General features: G+C 44.6%; 1 pseudogene; it reads right to left on the bottom strand.

Annotated features, from left to right (window-relative positions):
- Window positions 1-18,594, bottom strand: part of LOC116885938 — a 51,787-nt pseudogene extending 33,193 nt beyond the window's left edge.
- Window positions 18,595-22,454: the final 3,860 nt, after the last annotated feature.

The raw sequence follows: 22,454 nt of genomic DNA, 5'->3' as shown, positions 1-22,454 counted from the left end.
TTGTTCAGGGCCAGCCTGCTGCTGATGTGAAAAGCCCCCAGGAATCCCCAGGTTGCTTAGTCTAAGAACAGAGGAAAGAGTGGATTGTAACCAGTCCATTCATCCTCCTTCAGAATTCATATTGAAATCAAAAGACTTTAATGATCAAAGTCAAACTTTCCATGCTATGTCAAACAGAAGCAAAGCTTCTAAGTAACTGAGATAAATACCATACAGGAACTTTGTTATAAGCTGCCTTTTGTCTGGCATTGTGTATGGAACACTAAGCCACCAGGTTATATGTCTGCTCCAGAAGCCCAAATCAAATATTCTGTCAAAAACCTGGCTGTCTTGAAAGCAAACATGGAATGCAAGAATATTTTATGCTTTCTTGACGTGAATGAAAACTTAAATCGGACTCAAGCTTACTTAAGCTTAAAATTCCTAAAACACTTAAGTAGTACTGATTTCTACAAGCCGTGCCTACACCAGTGCTTATCAGTCTTCACTGTGCTCTGCAAGATAGGGGTGGTAGCTGTGCTAGATCTTAGTGAGGAAAAAGTTGGTTTTGAGAGGTTAGCTAATCTTCAGATCATACAGCCAAAAGTTGGCAAAGCCACGGCAAGAATTTCATGCTAACAAGAAACTTTGTCTTACAAACATCTCTGTGTACTCTGATTCACATGGACTAATGTATTCATGACAGAGGATGATAGATCTATCAGTACTTTTTAATGACCAAGTCTAAAACAATTTTTGAGCAAAAGTTCAACATGGGTAAGATACAAATGTATTAATCAAAATGAGGCTCAGTATTTGGGAACAGATCTTCATTTTCTCTGTAGAGTAGACCATGAACCCCTCTTAGTTCCCAAGAATCTCTGTTCTCAGAGGAGTCTCACCAGATAGTCCCAGCTATCCTGAAACTCGAGATCTTCTGCTGGGATGTGGCACTACTCTTGCCAGCTCAGTCACCTACTATCTCAGTGTCAATGGTACGCTTGCTGTGAAGAGGACAGCCATGTGTAAGATGACTCCTAACCCTAAGAGAAAGCTTGGGTTAGGAAGGCTCTGGAAGGCTGAAGGAACGCCCATTCAGAGCCTGCCCCACATGTGGCCCATATATATACACCCACCGAACTAGATAAGATGGATGAAACAAAGAAGTGCAGGCTGACAGGAACTGGATGTAGATCTCTCCTGAGAGACACAGCCAGAATATGGCAAATGCATAGGTGAATGCCAGCAGCAAACCACTGAACCGAGAACGGGACCTCCCCATTGAAGGAATCAGAGAAAGGACTGAAAGAGCTTGAAGGGGCTTGAGACCCCATATGAACAACAATGCCAACCAACCAGAGCTTCAGGTGACTAAGTCACTACCCAAAGACTGACCCTGGGCTCCAACTGCATAGGTAACAATGAATAGCCTAGTAAGGGCACCAGTGGAAGGGGAAGCCCTTCATCCTGCCAAGACTGAACCTCCAGTGAACGAGATTGTTGGGGGGAGGGCAGTAATGGGGGGAGGATGGGGAGGGGAACACCCATATAGAGTGGGAGGGGAAAGGTGTTAGGGGGATGTTGGCCTGGAAACCAGGAAAGGGAATAACAATTGAAATGTAAATAAAAAATACCCAATTTAATAAAGATGGAGAAAAAAAATGACTCTGGAAAACGGGACCTAGCCAATGATATCAATCCTGTGTCTGCACAAAATACCAAAGCTCAAATTATCCCAGACTATGTAATTTCCTCAAAAGTCAACAATCAAGAATAAGAGGGAATGGCTAAAAAGAGGTATTAAGATCCACTGAATCATATAACGAGATCTTTGTTCACTGGCGCAAGTATTCATCATTCTAGTCTAGGTTTCTACTGCAATAATGAAGAGAGTTGAGGTTTTCTTCAGTTCTCTATCTCTCTCTCATTCTGTGCACTGTCCACTAGCCACTACCTGTACCCAAGTGTATTCATGATACTCTGCTGTACTGGCTGGATTTCGTCACCCTGATGCAGACCTGAGAAGAGATTGCCTCAATCACACATGCCTGAAGGCAAGTCTGGGGGAGGGGCATTTTCTTGGTTAATGATTGGTGGGAGGAAGACCAGTTCACTATGGGTGAACCCATAGTACCATCTCTGGTTGTGTAAGAAATCAGGCTGAGTAAGACAGAGGAACCAAGCCAATATTAATGTTCCTCCATGGCTTCTGCTCCAGTTCCTACCTCCTTCTAGGTTCCTGTCTTGCTTTAGTTCCTGCCTTGGCTCCCCTAATGCACTGTGTGACCCAGGACAGTAAACCAAATAAACCCTCTCCTCCCCAATCAGGTCAGTGTTCGTCCCTTCTGTGATTTGTTATATTCAATTGCTAAGGTTTCTTTTCAATTTTTGAGACACAGTCTCATGTAGCTGATGATAACCTTGAGCTTCTATTCCTCCTGCCTGCACCTCCCAAACACTGGGATACCAGGTGTGATACTAAACCCTGTTTGTGTGGCACCAAGGTCAAAACTCTGGGCTTTGTGTCCGGAAGGCAATGTTCTACCAGCAGAGCTTCAACTCTTGCCTTCAGTTGGTGCTTATAGAAATTAGGGTTGCAAATAAAACACACCACAGAAGGCAAAACTCCAGGCTGAAAAAATGACTTAGCAGGGAAAGCCACTTACCTACAAGAGCTTAGAGCTATACCCAGAATCCACGTGGTAGGGGGAGAGCACAAACTCTGACAAACTGGATTCCGACCCAGACACCTCCCCAACAGCTGCCTCCAACCCCCAACTCCCACACAGTAATGTAATTATAAAAACTGTAACCAATCAGTAAGAAGAGACCCTGGAGCCCCAGCCCATCCCACAGCAGGGTATTGCAGCTGGGAAACCTCTTGAGTTTCGAAGTGGACAGCTTCAAAGCTTCAAAGAGAAGGAAAATACAAATCATGCAAGAGTGGAGCTAAATAAATGCCTTCTAATGAGACATAAATCAATATCCTGGCGTTTGCCACAGCGCCTGGTGGGAATCTAAACAGTTAATTTACCCTCCACACTGAGGTCGTTTATGCATGCTCACAGATAGAATTTGTCTCCTAGAAAGAAAAACTGTATCACTAAACAGAACAGCCATGCTGGCCTGCCTGTGACTAATCCCTTCCCAGGAACTACTCTCTTCCATATGTTTCAGAAGAGGCCTGCAAACATGAATAATGTATGACCTCTGTTGGAGGAAGAGATTCCAGGACTAGGAAAATGTTCTTCTCCTTGGAGGGGTACAGCAAAGCATCCAGAGGGAGCTAGGGCCATGATCCTGAGCTACTTTAGTTTACAAATGTTGTCCTCAATGCTGGGCATGTGTGATGCAATGTTTCAACCCTTAAGACAACGATACTGACAGAATCTGGAGGAAAGAAGCCTAGGAGACAGTGTTAAGTATGCAAACACTGAATGGGAGGCAAAGCCCACGCTGAAAGGGGAGGTAGCAGAGTTGTCACTCAGAGTAGTGGTAGGATAATTCTGACTTGCATTTTGTGTTATTCCATTGTCTGTAGTTTGTCTCATTTTATTAAGCGTGAGGCACACCAAATTTGTCAATCACTCTGGTCATGTCTCACGCTGCTCCTTTCTGGCACACGCCTGTGTCTTAAAAATTGTAGTATTTCAAGCACTCAGCCCTCCTTCCAAGGGGCTCTAGGTACAACCTGGGGAAAGAGAGACTTTAAGCTAGAGGGTAAGAGGTTAAAGGAGAAAGGATAGAGGCCAACTGCTAAGTCTGTTCTAGAGTCTAGACTACACAGACTAGGGTGAGATGGGGACCAAGACCCGGTATGGATCACAGAACAGGAGGGGACACTTGTATGTAGAACCCTTGGAAATAAGGCTGAGTGCTTGAAATACTATGATTTTTAAAGGCAGAGCCCCTGGACACCAACAGAATCTGGGAAGGACCAAGAATCACAGAGTATTAGAATGAGAATTGGTACCTGCATAGCCATAAGAAGCTGCTGTGCGTGTGCGTGTGCATGCCCGTGTGTCTGTGCCTGTGTGTGTGTGCAAAAAGCATGTGAGGAGAAAGTTGTGTTTCCCTACTAGAGCCATAAAGGCCTTCATACACATGCTCACACACACATGCATGCACATGCACGCACGCGCACGCGCACACACACACACACACACACACACACACACACACACACACACACACACAAACACTGTCATCCATTCACTCCGGTTCTTCACTGTCTCCTTTGATGCTTTCCAGAAATATCAAAATTGCAGGAGAGGGGCAGAGTGAGCTGTAACCGGAGTGACTGATAAAATGAACCAAAATACAAACAACCAGGTAACATGAAATCCAAGTAAGAAACACCCTATCTACTCTGCATAAGAGATCTCCCCTGTATCCATACTTCAGAGCTGTATTGACTATGGCTCGGCCATTTGACTCTGACATAAGCACCTTTCATAATTTCAGTAAGACTATTGGTAAAACTGGGAAGATAGTTATACTTACCGCCTATAAGTTGAGAGAGTTTTAATTAAGATAATATCTGCAAGGGTTTTATCACAATGCTCTGCAGATAAAGTGATCGGCAAATTTTTGCTCTGTCACTCTATCTGCCCACGATCTAGTTTGACTGAGAAGCAACTATGGGAAGCCACAAAGTAACTACTGTGGGCTAAGCTAGTATTGCAAAATACAAAGACAAAAGAGCCCACCTGAAGTCAATAGTCTCTTAGGAGCACCAACTGGACAGACACCTGCAGAATAGCCTATTGCAGCACTAGCAGAATAACCCACTGGGGAGACTAAGAAATGGATTTGTCTCTGGCAACGCTGTGGGTAAACCAGTCAGCATGATTTCTGGTGATGGTGCCAGGAGAAACCTGAGACGACTAAAAGCCTCATCTACCTCCCCCCCATTATAGTACTCATAATTTAATCCTTAACAATACCTGTTTGAAAGACTGAATCATGATGCCTCCTCTCCAGAAATCATTAACCTGAAAAGCGTCCACTGAGGCAGTTAGTTATGACTGGATATTTTTATGTAGCCCCAAGAACAATGTTTTTCACAGCAAGCCCCAGTAGTTCTGCAAAAACATATAATCACTGCTGGTTCTGGTTTCTATGCCTGACAGATAGTGCAGGAAAAAGAAAGAATCTTTTAAATCTTGGGCAGCCTGAAGCTCCAGAGGTCCAGCTTAGCTCTTGGTTTTCAACCAGCACCTTTCTTAGATGCCACCAAAGGTTATTATCAAATGGTTTCTGGCCACTAGAGATAGTGTCCCTCCTAAATGTCCTTCCAGTGCATAGCACAGTCACACACTCCACATTACTCCCTGGTAGAGATTCTTCACCGACTGCTCACTGTTAGTCAGGCTGAAATACAGGGCTTTTCTCTTCATGTCATCTGCTTCCCCTTGGCAGAATCCCACCTTAGCAGGAAGCTGCAGCTGGACACTGTAGGATTCTTTGGGGTGAGTTCCAAAAACTGAAGACCATTGGCAGGATAGAGAAAGAGGACATAGGAATCACATTCGTCGGATGCCAGAACGGCCTGGAAAGTGTTCAGCTGTGGACAAAAAGGAATTGCAGACACCCTTAAACAAAGAAATAAACAAAAGAAGAAAATCAGAACACAGGTAAGGTGTTCCAACAAGGGGGCGGAGGCCAGATCCTTTTTAGGATTTCCCCATGTTGGTTTTGAACATAATCTCCTTTAGAATCCCCTTTTCAAATTACAAATATAATTTTGTAAACCATGTGTTATTTTTTTTAATCTTTTCTACCAATTTAGATCAATAGTTAAATAATGCATAAATGAAACACTGGTTTAAAATCTTTAGGATTGCAGGGAAGAGGATGAAGAAGAACTAACTAACACTAAGGATATTTGAAAAAGCCATATGAAGGGCCAGAGAGACGGACAGTTAAGGGCACAGGCTGCTCTTCCAGAGGTCCTGGGTTCAATTCCCAGCACCTACTCGCCCATGGTAACTCACCCCTGCTTGTAACTTCAGTTCCAGGACTTCTGACAGCCTCACACAGACATACAAGTAGGTAAAATGTCCACGAACATTAAAATACAAAAGCCATATGAAAAGCTACTTGCCAACTTACAACGAACGTTACAAGGTGGGTAATTCTCCTTCCATTGGCTACAAGTTCTAAAAAGTCCAGAGCCAGATGTAAGACACCTTGCTCTCAAGTTGTTGGTCGAGGATGTCACAGAGATGATACCAGAGTTGTCAATTCTCATTGCTCAGGGCTACCCATCAGAATGTGATGGTAAGATCCTATAGCTGATGACACCACACAAGTAGGTAAAGAACTTGAAGAAATCACACAGACCTGCCTGCACAGTACTTAGCAGGAAGCTTCCACCCCTGCTAGGTACCCTTTATGATGCTAGAAGATGCTATGCAGACTATTCTCACTCCACTGTGACTACTCAGGGCTACATAACAAAAGCCCTGGCAAGATGTACTCATGGGTGCGCCATAAATGGCAGGAATGTAATGAGGATCACCAATCATTTTCTGGGTGGATTCAAGGTCTGCACTACAAGAGGAAACTTTTGGCTGGCATTGTAAATCTGGACAGGAAACCATGGCAGAAAGGCTCATAAGCCCTGGGAGTGAACCATAACTACTATTTTCTTAAATGGATATATAGTATCAATCTATACCAGTGACAAGCTCATAGATTAACACAGCTCTCGGTGGTCATTGGGGGAGCATCTTCATACAGTGGATGGTAGTTAATACACATTCATAACTAGTCCGAGTATTGAGAATGAACTCTCTGTGGAGAGCTCAGCCACAGAAGCTCCCACCGTATCAAGTTCCCTTAAGGCTCAGGGAATATTGGAAAGAAAAGAGGTGGAAAGAGTTTAAGAGCCAAAGGTCGGAAGGAGTTGGATCAAAACAATGACATGTTCTCATGTATTGGTCGTTGAACTCACAAACTCAGTGCAGTTGGTGTCCAGCAGAAGAGCAAAGCACTCAACATTCCCGCACGGATGTGGTAGGGCACTGAAGCCCCTGAGAAGATTCTGTCACTTGAGAAGTGCTAGGGGAGGGTTTTCTTTAGTGGTATGGTCCCTAGTGAGTGGACCATGCTGCAGTGGTGGCCCCTCACTCATGAGTAGGCTTCGCTGTATTCAAGGGATTATTCAAGTGGATATACTGAAATATACTGTATCAATGTATGAAATTCTCAACAAATAACATTAAAACAGTGTATTTAAAAGTGGTAAGGTTGTAAGCTTCTCCAGTCCAAACTCTTTTGAGAGTTCTGGACAAGGAACAAAATTGACTTGCTCATTCCTATACCCTCAGTTTTTATTTTGTGTCTGAACAGCTTTCACATCCATATATCATATTAGCATCCATGCATGCACCCACCAATGCATCCATCCATCTATGCATCCATCCATCCATCCATGCATCCAACCATCCATGCATCTAGGAAGCCATGCATCCATCCATCTAGGCATCCATCTATCCATCCATGCATCCAACATCCATGCATCCATCCATCTATGCATGCATGCATCCATCCATCTATGCATCCATCCAGCATGCATCTATCCATCTATCTATGCATCCATCCAGCATGCATCCAGCCAGTCAGCAATGCATCCATCCATCCATCCATGAATCCGACATCCGTGCATCCAGCAAGACATGCATCCATCTATCTATGCATCCACCCATTGCCTACTGCAGGCAACACTCAGTTAGGAAGCAGCTGATCAAAAGGCATCCTTACTGATTTCACAGCCAAACTCCCTTTCCTTTCCAATCTCTTTACAACCCGAGTTATCTTGTCACATTGCAGATGAAGAAAGAGACCCAGGGGCTTGCTTAAGGTCAGGCAATGATTAATGGTGGAAGCCAGCCAGCTCATCCCCTGCAATAGACAGTCATTTGAACTCTACCAAACAAGCCATTTCAGGACACCTGCTCTGACCCAATCTCCCTCCCCAGGCTCAGCTCCACTAAGCCCTCTACACAGTGTTTAAGGGTACCCACTCCTACTAAGTGCTTTGATGCTGTGTCCATATTTCCCTGCACCAAGAAAATCCTAACCAGCAAGCACTGCCTCCTGGGGGTCGAGGACTGTGATTCCCTGTGGAACCCCTTCCATCCTTCAGCACCCACTATGTTGGTTTTCCAGTATGTATTTGGCTCCTGTTGGTTGTCTGGTTTGGCTTTGGCCTCCACTCACTAACCCATCTGAATATTAATTCATCGGGGTTGGGTACCAGCTAAACCACATTATGTTTGATGCTGCAGTCAGGACAGAGCCAAAAAACTATGCCCCAAGAGCCTGAATTATAGGAGAGAGAAACAGCCTGAACTGGAATTTTAGGAGAGTGACTGGGGACAGGCATGGTGGCAGAGGCCACAGAAAAAGGAGAGTGTCCAGGACATCAGAGTGGGGTAGGGTAGCATCACAGTGGCAGCCAATGAATGAAGATAAACACTGTGGGAGCCAAAGCAGACCTAGATGAGAGTTGGAGTCTGAATTAACACCAGGGTGACTGTGGAATTACTCCCTGATATTTCATTTACTGAGTTTCAAAGGGACCTTTTCTGCCATTACCACCTTCTTCCACCAAAGAATTAGTTAAGGGATGCTCCACTGTCTTAGACTCTGTAGTTGGCTTCTCTCACTAGATCATATATGCTTTACAATTTAATAGGGAACTGGGGAGACATTTCTCTTACAAATACTCGCTTTATAAAGAAGGTGGATGACAAGAAGGAAAAGAAATCACTTATTGGTATCATTACCTCTTCATTTTGCTAAACAAGACAAACTGACACAGCAAGAACCTCAAAACTGAATACAAGGAACGAATGTGTCCTTGTGTTTTTTTCTGCCTTGTTCTAGAACATCTCAAATGTTACTTTTACCTTTCTGACACGTAATGCTACAGTACAGCTTTGAGGTTGGATAATAAGACAAAGAAATGCAGATATTAATATGGTTTCAAGAAAAAAAACTGTAGCTCCTCTGTATTCTCTAAATGGAAGCGTCTGCTTACCTTCCTTGTTTTTCAAAAAAAAGTTCATGAATTCAGTCCCCACATTCTACATTTGTTGCAGCTGTAGTCCTCAAGTATGTCATCTGCGGGGCTTGACCCTCCCCAGAAAGGTCAAAACCTCTAAGTTTCCAACTCAGGTACACGAAGAAAATGTGTCATCCATCATCAGTCAGGGTAGGGCCAGAGGCTGCAAGAGCTTTATTTCAGTCACAACAAAGTTCAAGTAGGAGATAAAAAGCTGAACTAATAATCCCATCCTTAAATAACCAACTGTGGAGGCTCCTGGTATGGTGGCCACAATCAACTTCACAAGATAAGGGAGAACCAAGGCTGTAAATTTAGAGAAATTCCATATGATAAGGGCTGTCTACATGGGGAGATCAGAAGGCAGTGGGGAGGAGGTCTGGGGAGAAGTGAGGAGGCTGTGATGGGAGATCCTGACTTTTAACCTGGAGATCTGCACATGTAGTGCCTTATTTGCTCTATGTCTTTTCTGTGTCACCTTTTGGCGAAGCACTCACTTCAGATGGCAAGTTTTTAATTTCCTCATCCCCACTAAAAGAGGCAAATAACAGGAGAAAACAACAAAAACTTCCTTTTAATATAGTTTATGATCCCAAAGTACATTCCGGAAGAGTTGAGCTGCTTGAAATCTGCCACACATGAACCCCTTGTCAGGGCTACAGACTTCCACACAGAATCGCTAAGAGTCCACTTCATAGGCCCTGAAGAGCCCCTCCTTAGAGACCCCCTCTGTCTGACTCTTTTCCAAAGGGAAAGGCCCTCACATTCCCAGAGACAAGTTTTCCAAGAGTCCTCCACACCGGTTCTGAAGGTAAGCCCTCAGTTGCACTGCCAAAACCTGTACAAGAGTCATGGCCTCCCAACCTCCCCAAAGAGAAAGAGAGAGTGCCAGCTAGGAGAGGATCTCTCCACAGGTTGGGGAGCAGTACAAAGAGGATCAGGTCAGTGTTGCCCAGCTGCAAGGTCTCCAGTTTCCTGTTCAGACAGAAAACCAGAAGGCTTCTCAAACATACCATCCAACAAGGGTAAAACATCAACCAGCAGAATGATATCTTTACAACAAGAGATTTGACTATTCAGCCTTACCAAAATGATAACAAAATAAGAAATGAGGTGATTCCTTCCTGGGGGACAAAGTTCAATGCTCAGTCTTCCTTAAGAACACATTCTCTGGAAGTGTAAGGCCACTGATTCTGGCCTCCGATGTTTGGTTGTATGTTACTTTTTCCCCATTCCCATGGGGACACTGATGTGCTTGGGGTATTCCAAATTCACCCCTGTACTGCAGAGTTAAGAGAATGGCTAATGCTTTCACGATGGCATAGTGTATCCTCCTTCATATGTAGTCTTCAAGGACACCTAAGCAGTTTTCTTCAACCCATTTTCATATATCTAGTTATTCTCTATCCTCTCTGTCTTCACTGACATGTGGTAAATTACACACATACTGTTTCTGTGGGCTCTAGCTCCATAAATTAAAACCTCCAGCTAAATCCAAAGTTCTTGATCAACAACTGTCACCTCTGCACCAACTCAACACACACCATTCCATGTTAAAGCATCCAGGGACCAGCTGTGATGCATACTATTAGCTGTCAATCTGATGCTATCTATAACCATCCAGGAAACAGTCACCAGGCATGTCTCTGATAAAGTATCTTGATTAGATTAATTAAGGAGGGAAGACCCACCCTAAATATAGACACCACCATTCCCTGGGCTCAGGATTGCACTGCATACAAAGAAGAAAGAAAGCTTAGAAACAACACCCATCTTTCACTGCTTCCTGGCTACAGATACAATGTTTCCATCCTTTTCTGAAGCAACTTCCACACTCCCATCCCTCTCCCAGGATGCAGCCCAGACTAGGGCAAGCTCTCCTACCACTCACACTCAGTTTCCATTCCTGTGGTCCTTCCAACCCAAATGAAATTCCTCATCAACAAAAACCTTCGACATACTATCTAACTCAGTTCTAGATAACACCCTCCTCCCCAGTGAGAACACAACAGCCTTCCCCTGACACCAAAAACACACAGAGCAACAACGACGATGATGAGAACAACAACAACCCTAACAACAGCAACAACAACAAAAAACGGTACCCATCATTACTCAGATCTTCCAGCCATAACCTCTTTGCTCTATGAAGTGACAGTTTAAGAAATCTCAGATTAACTAAATGAACAAACACTTTATTTGTTCATTTTTGTAATGCAGTTGCACCATGCCATTCTTGCATGCCAGGTAGAACACTCTGTCACACCCAATGTGAACATCCTGGAGGGAATGAAGAGAGCAGAAACATTTCACACTGTAAAGATATTATTCCTCTGATGTCATTTCCAGTGACTAATATTAATATTACTATAACAGATGTAAGAAAACTATGTAGAGATCACAGAATCTTCCAGGCAAAGGAGATTGGTGTGTGCCAAAATCTACCTCAAAAATAAAATAAAATCTATTAAAGCAAGAGTTCAATCCCAGGGTCTTCAAAGTATTCAGAAGAGCCTTCCACAGGAGTAATTGAAAACACATCTTGTGCTCAAAACCTCATCGAATGGAACAAGTCCTGAAGCCCATTCAGCCTATGGCAATATCTGAAGAACAATATGGATGTTTGGAAAAGTTAAAAAACAAGAAAGCTACAGAATTTTCCCCACCAAATTCCCTTAGAAAAAGTTAAGAAAAACAAAGGGGAAAAAACCCAAAACAGTAATTTGGAAAACCCTCCATTTAAAAAGTACTTATAAAGAGGTCCAGAGAAGGCTCAACAGGTAAATAAATCCCTTGCCTTGAAATCCGAGTTCAGTTTCAGGAACCCATGTAAAAGAAGAGAACTGGTACAGGGAGGATCTCCTCCCAATCTCTGCATGTGCACCCTGCTACGTGCACACATAAATCATACAAAACCACATACCAAACATGTCCTACACACATACCATACACACACCCCACATATATATCATGCACACACAAGTGGCCTCAATGCAGTATGCACATACCATACAAACACCACACACTCACACACAACATGCACACACCATATGCATATAAACACACCATACAGACACACACAAGCACACACATCATGCACATACACACATCATACACATAAACCATACACAGACACACACATCACACACACACACATATACAAACACACACATAATGCACAAATGCAGACATACATACACATCATGAACATGCAGACACACAATTTCATATACAGCATAAACATAGATTATTTACATACACACACACCATACATAGACATACATATTCACATGTAGCATGTAAACATATACGTACACATACATGCACACACAGAGAGAGAATAAAATGAAATAAAACAACCAAGTCCTTACATAAAGGAGTTCTACCACAAGATCGTTACATGGCAGGAACAACACATCGCCTTGGTTAATTCTCATGACAACCCTAAAAAGTCAGCACTACCATGTCAATCTACAGCTTAGAAAATGAAGACTGAGGGCTTGTGTCTTCCAAGACCACTGCTACAAGTGTTTTCTGCCTTGTTCCTGACTTCACAAGTACCTGGAAGGTGTAATGAAAGAATTACTGTGCCTATGGGTGTTGCTCATTCATGAAGGACTTACTTAGCTACCCTTCATGAGGACTTGTGTTCAAGTTCCAGAACTGCAAAAGTGAAGGAAGAGCTGGGAATATGGTTCAGTGTGAGGAGTTGCTATTCAAGCATAAGCACCTGAGTTTGATCCCTAGAATACACACTGAACAAAAACAGTCATGGTGTCTGTCAGTCCCAGATCTGTAGTCCCATAAGAAGGAAGGCAACTCCGAGAACCTCGTCACCCAGCAATCAATCCTGGCTTAGCTGCTGAGTACTAGGTTAGAGGGAGGTGTGCCTGAAAATGATTTGAAAGGGAGCTGGATAGAGTGCTCAGCAGGTTAAAGGCACTTACCTTGGAAGCCTGATGACCAGAGCTCAATTCCCAGACCCCATCAAGGGGAATTAGCAGAGAGCTGACTCTGAAGTTGTGCTGTGACTACCAGAGTGTCAAAGCATGCACACGTACGCAGAACAAATAAATAATTTTTAAAAGGTGGAGAGTGCCTAAGGAATGACACTCAAAGTTCTTCTCTGGTCTGCACACACATGCATCTCCACACAAATGTGAGCCATGCATGAATGTCTGTGTGTGCCTGCACATGCGCACACGTGCGCAGGCACACACGGAGACACAGGTACCGCATGCACGGACACCAAAAGGAAACTGTCAAAGACTGTTTCTAATGAAATGAGAATCCTAAGTAGTAAACTCATCTCTCTGGGGCTGTAACCTTCATGTCAAATAAACACTAAAACACTTGGGACCCACCGCAGCCTCAAGACCCCAGAGCCTCAGTGCAAATGCTTCTTGCTCTAATTTTTGTTTGTTTGTTTGTTTGTTTTTTCTGTTGCAAGAGGCTAGCTAATTCAGCTGAATTTTCCTTGGGAGCAGCAGAACAGTAATTTCATAGTGAGGTTATCATCAGAAGCATCCTTCACAGCAACTTCACTCCAGTTCACACTTCCTTTGAATATGGCTCCAAGAACTGTCCTAGCACCAAAGCCGCAATGAACACTAAAACGCTAACCTTATTTATTAGATGTCTTCAGAAAAAGTGCAGCGATTGTTACTGTAACTACTTATATGATTCGTGTACAGGAAATGGGTCTTGCATGAAAAGTGTAAGAAAGGGGAAAAGTATGTCTTCTAAGGTGACTTTGCCTCACTTAAGGCAGATTTGGAAATTATTTTCTCTTCTGTGATATAAACAGTAATTACTGTACTTATCCTGTGGGACTGTGTCGAGAAGACAGTATAAAACACTCCTGCAAGAAGGTAAGGAGAGGGGGGCAGAGGGATGGCTCCCTGGTTGAGATCATTGGCTCTTCTTCCAGAGGACCCATGTTCATTTCCCAGCACTCACATGACAGCTCACAACTGTAGGTAATCCGGTCCAGGGTATTCCATGGGCACTGCATGCAATGGTGTGTAGGCATATGACCCATGTGCATAAACACAATTTTAAAAATTTAAAGAGAAGTCTGATGGTGTGAACAAACAGACTATTTAACAGTTGTCTAAGTAGTTTGCCCTTCGACCCTTACTAACTAAGGTCACCAGAAAGACTGTGGCTCAGCTAGTAGAGTGCCTGGTCAGCCTGCACTCTCGGTTCAGTTCCCATCAAATGGGTAGGGTGTGATGCTGCACACCCACTATCTCAGCACAGGTCAGTCAGGTCAAAAGGATCAGAGATTCAAGATCATCCTCCATTATGAGGTTTGAGGCCAACCTGAGATGCATGGGGTGGGGGGATCAAAAGCAAAACAAAAGGAACAACATAAACGTCAGACTCCCCACTTCAAATCGTTCAAGGCTGCCTACTTCCAGGAACCAATTGCAGTCCTCAGAGGGGACAACGTCTCTACCCTTGAGTGCTCCTGCATCAGATCCCAGACACCCTGCTCTTCTGAAAGACACTGTGCCTGCCATGCCCCTAGTACATTAACCTCCAGCGCACAGGCTGATACATGCTCTGCCTTCTATCCTGGAGAAATCGCTTGCTCACTGAAACCTACCCAAATGGAATCCCTGAATCAAGATGGGTTAGGAGGAAGCTCTAGCTGGAGAGTCTACCATATTACCACAACAAAAGGTTATCAATGGTGTTCCTACTAAATGTAAGAGAGGCCATTCAGAGTAAGAGCATTCCGCTTAGAGTCTATGTCTATTTCAGTGCCGATATAAGGAAAATGTGTAAAAGTAGTTTCTGAATTAACAAATATCGACTATGTTCAGATAGAGATTATATATGATATATATGACTCTCTGCATATATAACCCTAACCCTAACCCCTAACTCCTAACCCTAAACCCTAGCTCCTAACCCTAACCCTGTGACATAGATTTTTTTAACATTACAGGAGAAGCTGGGAAGGCAGCACACCCTATGAAGTGCTTGCTGTGCGTGCATGAAGTCCTGATTTGAATGGCAGCACCCAGATCAAAAGCAGGTCGTGGCAGCACACTTGTAATCTCTGCCCTGGAGAGAAAAACAAGCAGATCCCTAGGGCTCACTGGCCAGCAAGCCTAGCCTAACTGGGGAGCCCCAGGTCCCAGAGAGACCCTGAGTAGAAAGACAAGATGGCTCCCAAGCAAAGACATTTAAAGTTGACCTCTGGTTCACACATGCATATGCACACATGTGCATGCACACCCACACTCTCACTCATAAATTAAAAATTTTAAAAAAGACTGTAAGAAAATAGAAATATTAGAATTGGCGACCTAGTTGCTTGTATTAGAAAAGTTTATTTTTTTCCACTATAAGCTTGTTATACATGATATTAGATAAACGTTTTAAAAAGAATGTATGAATGAATGACTGAGCGAATGAAACTTAACAGTGGGGACTGTCTTCTCTAGCCCTCTAGCTGGCTGGCCTGTGCCAAGGAGGCAGTGTTTGAGTTGAAGGTATTCTGTTGAACTGTAATTGAGATGTCAAACCCAAGGCATTACAAGGCTAGTCAGTAAACAAAACTGGATGTTAACCTGTCAAGTAAGAAACTGAAACTTCAAACAATTTCTCCATCTCTGCTGGTGCAGGCTTTAGGAAAACATGTCTCTTCCTTTAAGTTCACAGAACAAACACAGGAACAATGGGCAAGCTCTTAGGGAAGACATCACTTCTGTAGCTCAGAGGCACTAGGGGAGTTAAAGCAAACACAGATTTGCTCCAGGTCTATGGCATTTTACACCCAGGTGGAATTTCACAAGAGGACTCTGTCTCTACCTACACCAGGAATGAGGCCATTTACCCTCACCCACCCATACCCGCTTCACATGTTGCCAAGACCAAAGCCAGAGCAGAGTTGGTGTTTTCTCCAGGGAGACTGCAAAGCAGGCTCCTGCAGACAGAAGTATGTAAACTGTTACAAAGGCAATGTGGAGAAAGCTACAAGGAACTTACTAAGAAGTTCATGGCATGCTTGCTCACTCTCCTGTGATGTCAGCTCAGGCTGTGCAGTGTTTTGACACTTTAAAAAGTGTTGGCTTTGAAGAGGTGGCTCAGCACCTAGTAGTCCTTTCAGCATGCTAGCTCAAATCTCTGTATCCATTGTCAGTCAAGCAGTTCACAACTGCCTGTATGTAACAACTCCAGCTTCAGGGGGCCCAAGCCCTCTTCTGGCCCTACCAACACAAGCAGACACAGAGAAAGACAAACACACACACACACACACACACACACACACACACACACACACACACGAATAAAATAAAAACCTTATAACGCGTTTTATAGTATTGATTATAGTAAAAACGTCACGGGAGCAACGTTAATGACCACTAGGAAGGGTGAGATTTTATACGGTTGTAATAAATGTTACAGAAATACACTGACCAGAGCATACTAAACAGCAGAACTAGCAAGTGAAACAGTAATATGGGCACTGTGGACCCACTGTTGTCAACGACAACAATATTAAAGAAATAACTAGAAATGTACACACGAACCTATAAGTTATTTTTGGTTTCTCCAGACAGGGTTTCTCTGTATTTTGTCCTGGAACTCACTTTGTAGACCAGGCTCGCCTAGAACTCACAGAGATCTGTTTGCCTCTCTGACTCTGCTGGGATTGAAGGTGAGTGACACCACACCCAGCTCATACAAAAAAAAAAAAGTTGTTCCTTTTTAAATTTCCCAAATTTTTAATTTTTTGATGAATATATCATTAGAAATATTTGTGTACTTATAGGTGATTCCAGAAAAAAGAAAAAAAAAACCTGTAAAGTGCCTTAAGTTCCCTCAGAGTCTTTGGTATCTGCACCTTAGTCCCTCATTTTACTAAGCGATTTTCTTAGTGTTGAGGAGTGGAATCAAGGGAATGCCTCTTAGCCAATGTCTTAGTTTCCTGTTCAAGCCCAACCCTTCTGTTTATTCAGCTGCAGGGTACCCCTCGCTTACCTCTCCAGACCATGCAGCCCCAAGCCTGTCCTCCTCCTAGGCGCCCACTTGCTCCCAGGTGGCCAGGAAGAAGTGTGTAGGGGGGAAGCTGGCCCCGGTCAGCGGGAAGCCTGTGCACAGGTAGCAAGCAGCCAGACTCAGCACAGCCCAGGAGGTGTCCTCCATACAGGATCCAGCCACTGCTGTGACTCGAGTGGATGTCAGCCAGGAATGGGGCGATGGCTGGGAAGTCAGTAGGAAAATCATCAACGACATATTAAGTCTCCCTGGGTAAGTCCTGGGTGGAGATGATGCCATTGGTGCCCACCTACAATAAGACCACAGGGCGGTGAGACAGTTCAGCAGGTAAGGGCACTCTGCTGTCAAACCTGACGACTTGAGTTTTAGGAGACATAAGGTGGGATTAAAAAAAAAACAAAAAAAACAAACAAACAAAAAAAAAAAACTGGTTGTTCTCTGCTCTTCACACGCATGAGGTGGCACGTGAATCCCGCCCCACATAAACATTTTTAAAAGGGCAAAACAGTGGTCGCTCAAACTGGTGGTGGGCAACCACCAGTCGAACGCACCTACGGTCCGAGTTCTACTCGAGTCAAGAAGACTCCCTCCTCTTTGCAGGTTGAGACACATCCAGGGTAACAAACTCAACTTTGGCGACAGTGCTCAAGTGCACTGCGACCCACAGGTGCGGCCACTCTTGAACCCGCTCATCTTTCTCCACCACTGCACACCTTGGGCGCCGTGTCCTTAATTAGATTGCTATGCCTGCGTGCACAGCCTCCCACCGCCCCTAAACACAAACCGCACTAGCAGCCTCAACTTCATCTTCCTGCCTGGGAAGTCGAAGTAGAGGGGGACGGTTCCAGCTCTCCCTTGAAATGATCCTTATTCCTCCACAGTAGGGATCAAGAAGCTCCAGCGCCACTGCTAAGCCCGGTCCCCAGCGGCAATGACAGTTAAACGTTGAGGTTAGTTGCTCCACACCCTGGGAAGAAACTACAACCCCACACCAAGCCACGCACCTCTGGGAGCTGAACTTACGTAGAGGTTGCTGAACTGGACACCATAGAAGCATAGAGGTACTGCTAGCTTCACAGCCGGGGAGCTTTCAACGTCGCCCTCCTGTGGCAGCCGATCTCCCCACAACTCCCCGTAAGGAAAGAGCTCCACAGGACGCAGAGCCCCGGCTCGTGACAGCAGCACCAGCACCAGGAGCAGCGATAGGCGGTGATGGCGCCTGGCTGTGGGGTCCCAAGACATGCTCATTCCTCCCTGGCTCTGCCCTCCACACCTCGAGTCTCTGCAGGCCACTGTGCCTGCCAGATGCCCACTCGGACCTTTGGTCCGCAATGCGGGCCCAAACACCGCGCTGATTGGCTACAGCTCTCGGCCACTGACCAATCAGCGACTCTGAGAAAGTATGCCAGCGGCCACTACAACTGGTTCTCATTAGGTTTCCTAAGACTGCTGTAGTTTGGTGGAGCAGCCAGCCTGGGAAGGTGAGACTGTTGGCCGGATCTGGTCTGGGCTGTCCCAACTACTCCTGGGCTACCCACGACTCTCCAGTATGGGTAATGACGCTGCAGGAGGTGAGCTCCTGGGCTGGAGGGACACTCAGTACCCTGGCAGCTGTAGGCTGTAAGCGACTGTGCGCTCTAGGTTGGCAGAGCAAGGGAGGGTAATGAGATTACACACTGGAGTTTTCTCCCTGCCCTGGCGTCCCAGGTACCCCTCTCGCAAGAGGCCAGGCCTTCCGATAAAGATTCAAAGAAGCTTTGTCTCTATCCCAGGACTGCTCCGCCCCACCCACATTTCCTGCTGAGAAGCATGCCTTTGTGAAAGGCTGACTCCCAAACTCTATCCCCAATCACTGGCTAACCTTTGGGAGGACACTGCCACCCTCTGAAATGTCCTCCCCAGCTGTTTACCTTCCCTGGGGCAAACCACCCCAGCGCAGACTGTGAATCCCACTTTGTGTGACACCATTCAATTGGAGCCTGGAGTGAAGCTGCCTGGCGCCAGGGCGGGACAACTGAGTGTTTTCTCCCAAAGTGAAGGAACTGCCCTAGCAGGAGTTCACAGAGTCCATAATCCCAGCTGCCCTGTAGGGCTGGAAACCTCACAACCTGGAAAGCAGCTGCACCTGTGTTGGGGAACCCCCTCCACCATAAACATCCCCTCTGCTCTAAGCCTCGGAGCCAGATGAGATTTTATTACCATTTTATTATCAGGAGCGTGAAATTTCCCACGTACAGCCAGTTTTCTCTCAGCTAGGCCCACCCGCCACGGGCTCCTTAGAAGCAAAGGTAGTTTTTAAAAAAGCCTTAGACATACTTTAAAGGACTCCCAAAACCAGCTTTCTCGTTGTGTTTTTCCCAGCCATGTAATTCTTAATTATTTATATATTATTTAATATATTTCTTTAATATTTGGCTCCAAGGGGCCAAATACTAAAATCCTTGAAGATACCAGACTGACAGACTCCGAATCAACACAACAGAAAAGGCCCAGAGCAGTTTGTCCCCCAAGCTGGAGAGAGCTATGTTTTCTCCCTCAGAAAACAAACTGAAGCTTGCACTTTTTTTTGCCTCATTTGCCCCCCTGTGACCAAGTATTTACATTTTGCTGAGGACAAAATGGTGTCTCAGAGGCAGGAGGCGATTTGACTTGTCCAAGGTCACCTTATTTACTCTTCCACACACAGTACATTCTCCTCTGGCTCAGCACCCCCTCCACTCAGCACGACAATAGCTCTAACATTGACTGGAGGTCTAGCCTACAAATTAGAGGCAAACCAAAATCCAAGATGGAATCCCCACAGCTTGATTTCCTAGTGTTCTCTTTCTTGTATAAATGCCCATCCTCCCATGCACTCCTACTCTCCAACAACCCACCCCTGCCAACCTGAGAAGGGTCGGCTGGCTTGTGAATTCTGACCAACAGAAGGGGCCATAGTGATCAGAATTCACTTCAATGGCCTTTCTGTCTTGCCAGTCAACACCATATCTCCACTGGTTCTGAGGAAGCTATATACTGCCTTAGGAGGGCAACACATAGTAAAGAACTCCAGAGAGCCTCTGGTCACCAGCCAGCAAGAACCAAACTCTGCCAAGAGACCTTAAATGAGCTTCTGGAGTCTTGAGATAGCACCACAACCATGGTTGACTTTGGTTGCAGCCATGTGATAGACCCTTGAAGCAAGGGCCTCATTTAAGCCATAACACATTCTTAATTCATAATGACCCTGAGAAGTACTAAATATGTGTTGTCTTAAGGCATTTCATTTGAGAGGAGTTGCTGGACATCAATAGATAACCAAATCAGGAGAACACTGTGCTAAGGAAACTAAACTTGAAGAGTGTTTGGTTTTTTTGTTTGTTTGTTTGTTTGTTTTTTAAGTGATTACTGTCACGTGACTGGTGTATGTCAAAGCTTATCTTTAAACCCAGTTTTGTCTTGTCTCTAGACTTCTACCTTCAACTGCAAATTGTACTGACTCAATGGCATTTTTACTTTGCAACATCTGGCTATGCTACCAGCTGTCAAATGCCACTTCCTACATTTCATGATGCAGAATAACTTAAACACTAGTCCCGTTCCCTGTGGTGGGTAAATTTTTCCACCAGTCCACAAATGACCCTTTGTATCCCTCAAGGCATGAAGCAATAGTCTTCAGAATGCTTTCCTGGACAACAACTTGATTTAGAAGCCTCTTGCTCAGCACATACCCCACGTTTACTTACCAAGGTGGAATGTCTTCCCATATCTCTCTTGTGATCCAATTAGACACCTTCAGTATGTTTTGGGAGAAGAAATTTTGTCTTATTCTGAGCCTGTCAAATGCCTAGAAATTCGAGGAGTATTTGTTGAGTGAGTAAAGCCAAGCAAGCCAGCCTGGGACTAGGACCCAGTTTTGCTGGCCCAGAACAGCGGTCTTTCTCACTGTCCACCCCACCTTTTCTACTAATCGGACCTAATTTGTAATCCTCTTTACCAGGCTGCTTAGCAACCCACCCACTACTGTACTCCAGTTTTCATCAGTCTCTCATTCATTTGGCAATATTCCTGCAAGCTTACCCAGGTGGGTAAGCTATGAGGGCTTTCATGACCTGGTCCTCGACCTTACCGGCCCACGATCACAATTAGGTTTGGAAACTGAAGCATAAGTACAAGGCTCTAACATACCATGTAGTCACCAGCAAAACAGGCAAACTGACTTTGAAAGTAAAGATAGTACTGGATTTGATTCCTACATAATCTGAGGATCAAGAAGTGAATCCGGCAGAGAGATGGCTGAAGTGAATGGTCTTGTGTCCCTGAATTACAGCTGTGCTTAAACAGACATTCTTTGGAGTTTCTACATTTATTTTTAAATGACTCCATGGCACCAAAAGAGAGGCTTCTCCTTTAAAATGTCACTTTGTGTCTTGGGGAAAAGACAATTTCTGTCATAGCTGTTCCACTAATCAGAGGGAAGAGCTGCTTCTCTGGTACCTATAGCTCCGTTTGCAAGGATAGAATTTCTGTGAGCTGCCCAGCTGGCTGAAGAGGCAGAGGCCCCTTTCAAGCTCAGATTATAAGGGACTACAGAAGTGTTTAGTCCTCTTGGATTGGGTCCTTACGGTGACTGACACCATTTGAGAACTGAGATTATTTTATCCCCCTCAAGATAGGGACTGAACCAGACACCATGCTTCCCAATAGATCTCACATGACTCTCCACACATTCCTGTTATGAATACTGTGACCTCAAGAATGATGATACTTCCTGTTATTTTGCTTAGGAAAATGAAAGCACATCTGTTCTCTGTGTGCAGATAAATAAATGCAAGCTCTCAAGAGCACGTTCCATGCATACGCAGGGGAGCATGGGGATGAGCATGCTCAATGGTTAGTGAGATGAGCATGCTCCAAGGATAGGCCAGAAGTATATGCTCCATGGACTGTCAGACAAGCATGCCCCATGCAAAGTCAGAGGACCACACTCTCTGTGTAGACCAGCTCTTGTAGTACTCAGGGACTCTTTGCATAACTTTGCTATCCAACTATATTCCAAGGTTGGTGTGATGGCCTGTGAAAAAATAGAATAGGGCAAATTAGCACGTCTTCTCAGACTGAGGCTCACATGGAATTATGTTGTGCCTAAGAAATACCACGCGCAAGATAGTATTTGATGTAAGATGTACGGTGTATAACGACTGTGAGTCTTGCAGTCTTGTCGTCTGTGTTACTGAGCATGTAGGTTTCCTATAATTTTAAATACAGAGATGGTATGGGGGGCATTCAGATTCTTTCCCAACAGCCTTCTTCTTCTTCTCTTTGGACTCAAAAGCTTCATACTGTTCAGATTCTAAGTGCAGCAAAGCTAGGAATGGTGGCCCCCATTCTGACAGACAACTAAACT

The sequence above is a fragment of the Rattus rattus genome, chromosome 16 (genome assembly GCF_011064425.1).
Source record: "Rattus rattus isolate New Zealand chromosome 16, Rrattus_CSIRO_v1, whole genome shotgun sequence".
NCBI classification, from domain to species: domain Eukaryota; kingdom Metazoa; phylum Chordata; class Mammalia; order Rodentia; family Muridae; genus Rattus; species Rattus rattus.
This window is presented reverse-complemented; position numbering and strand designations above follow the sequence as displayed.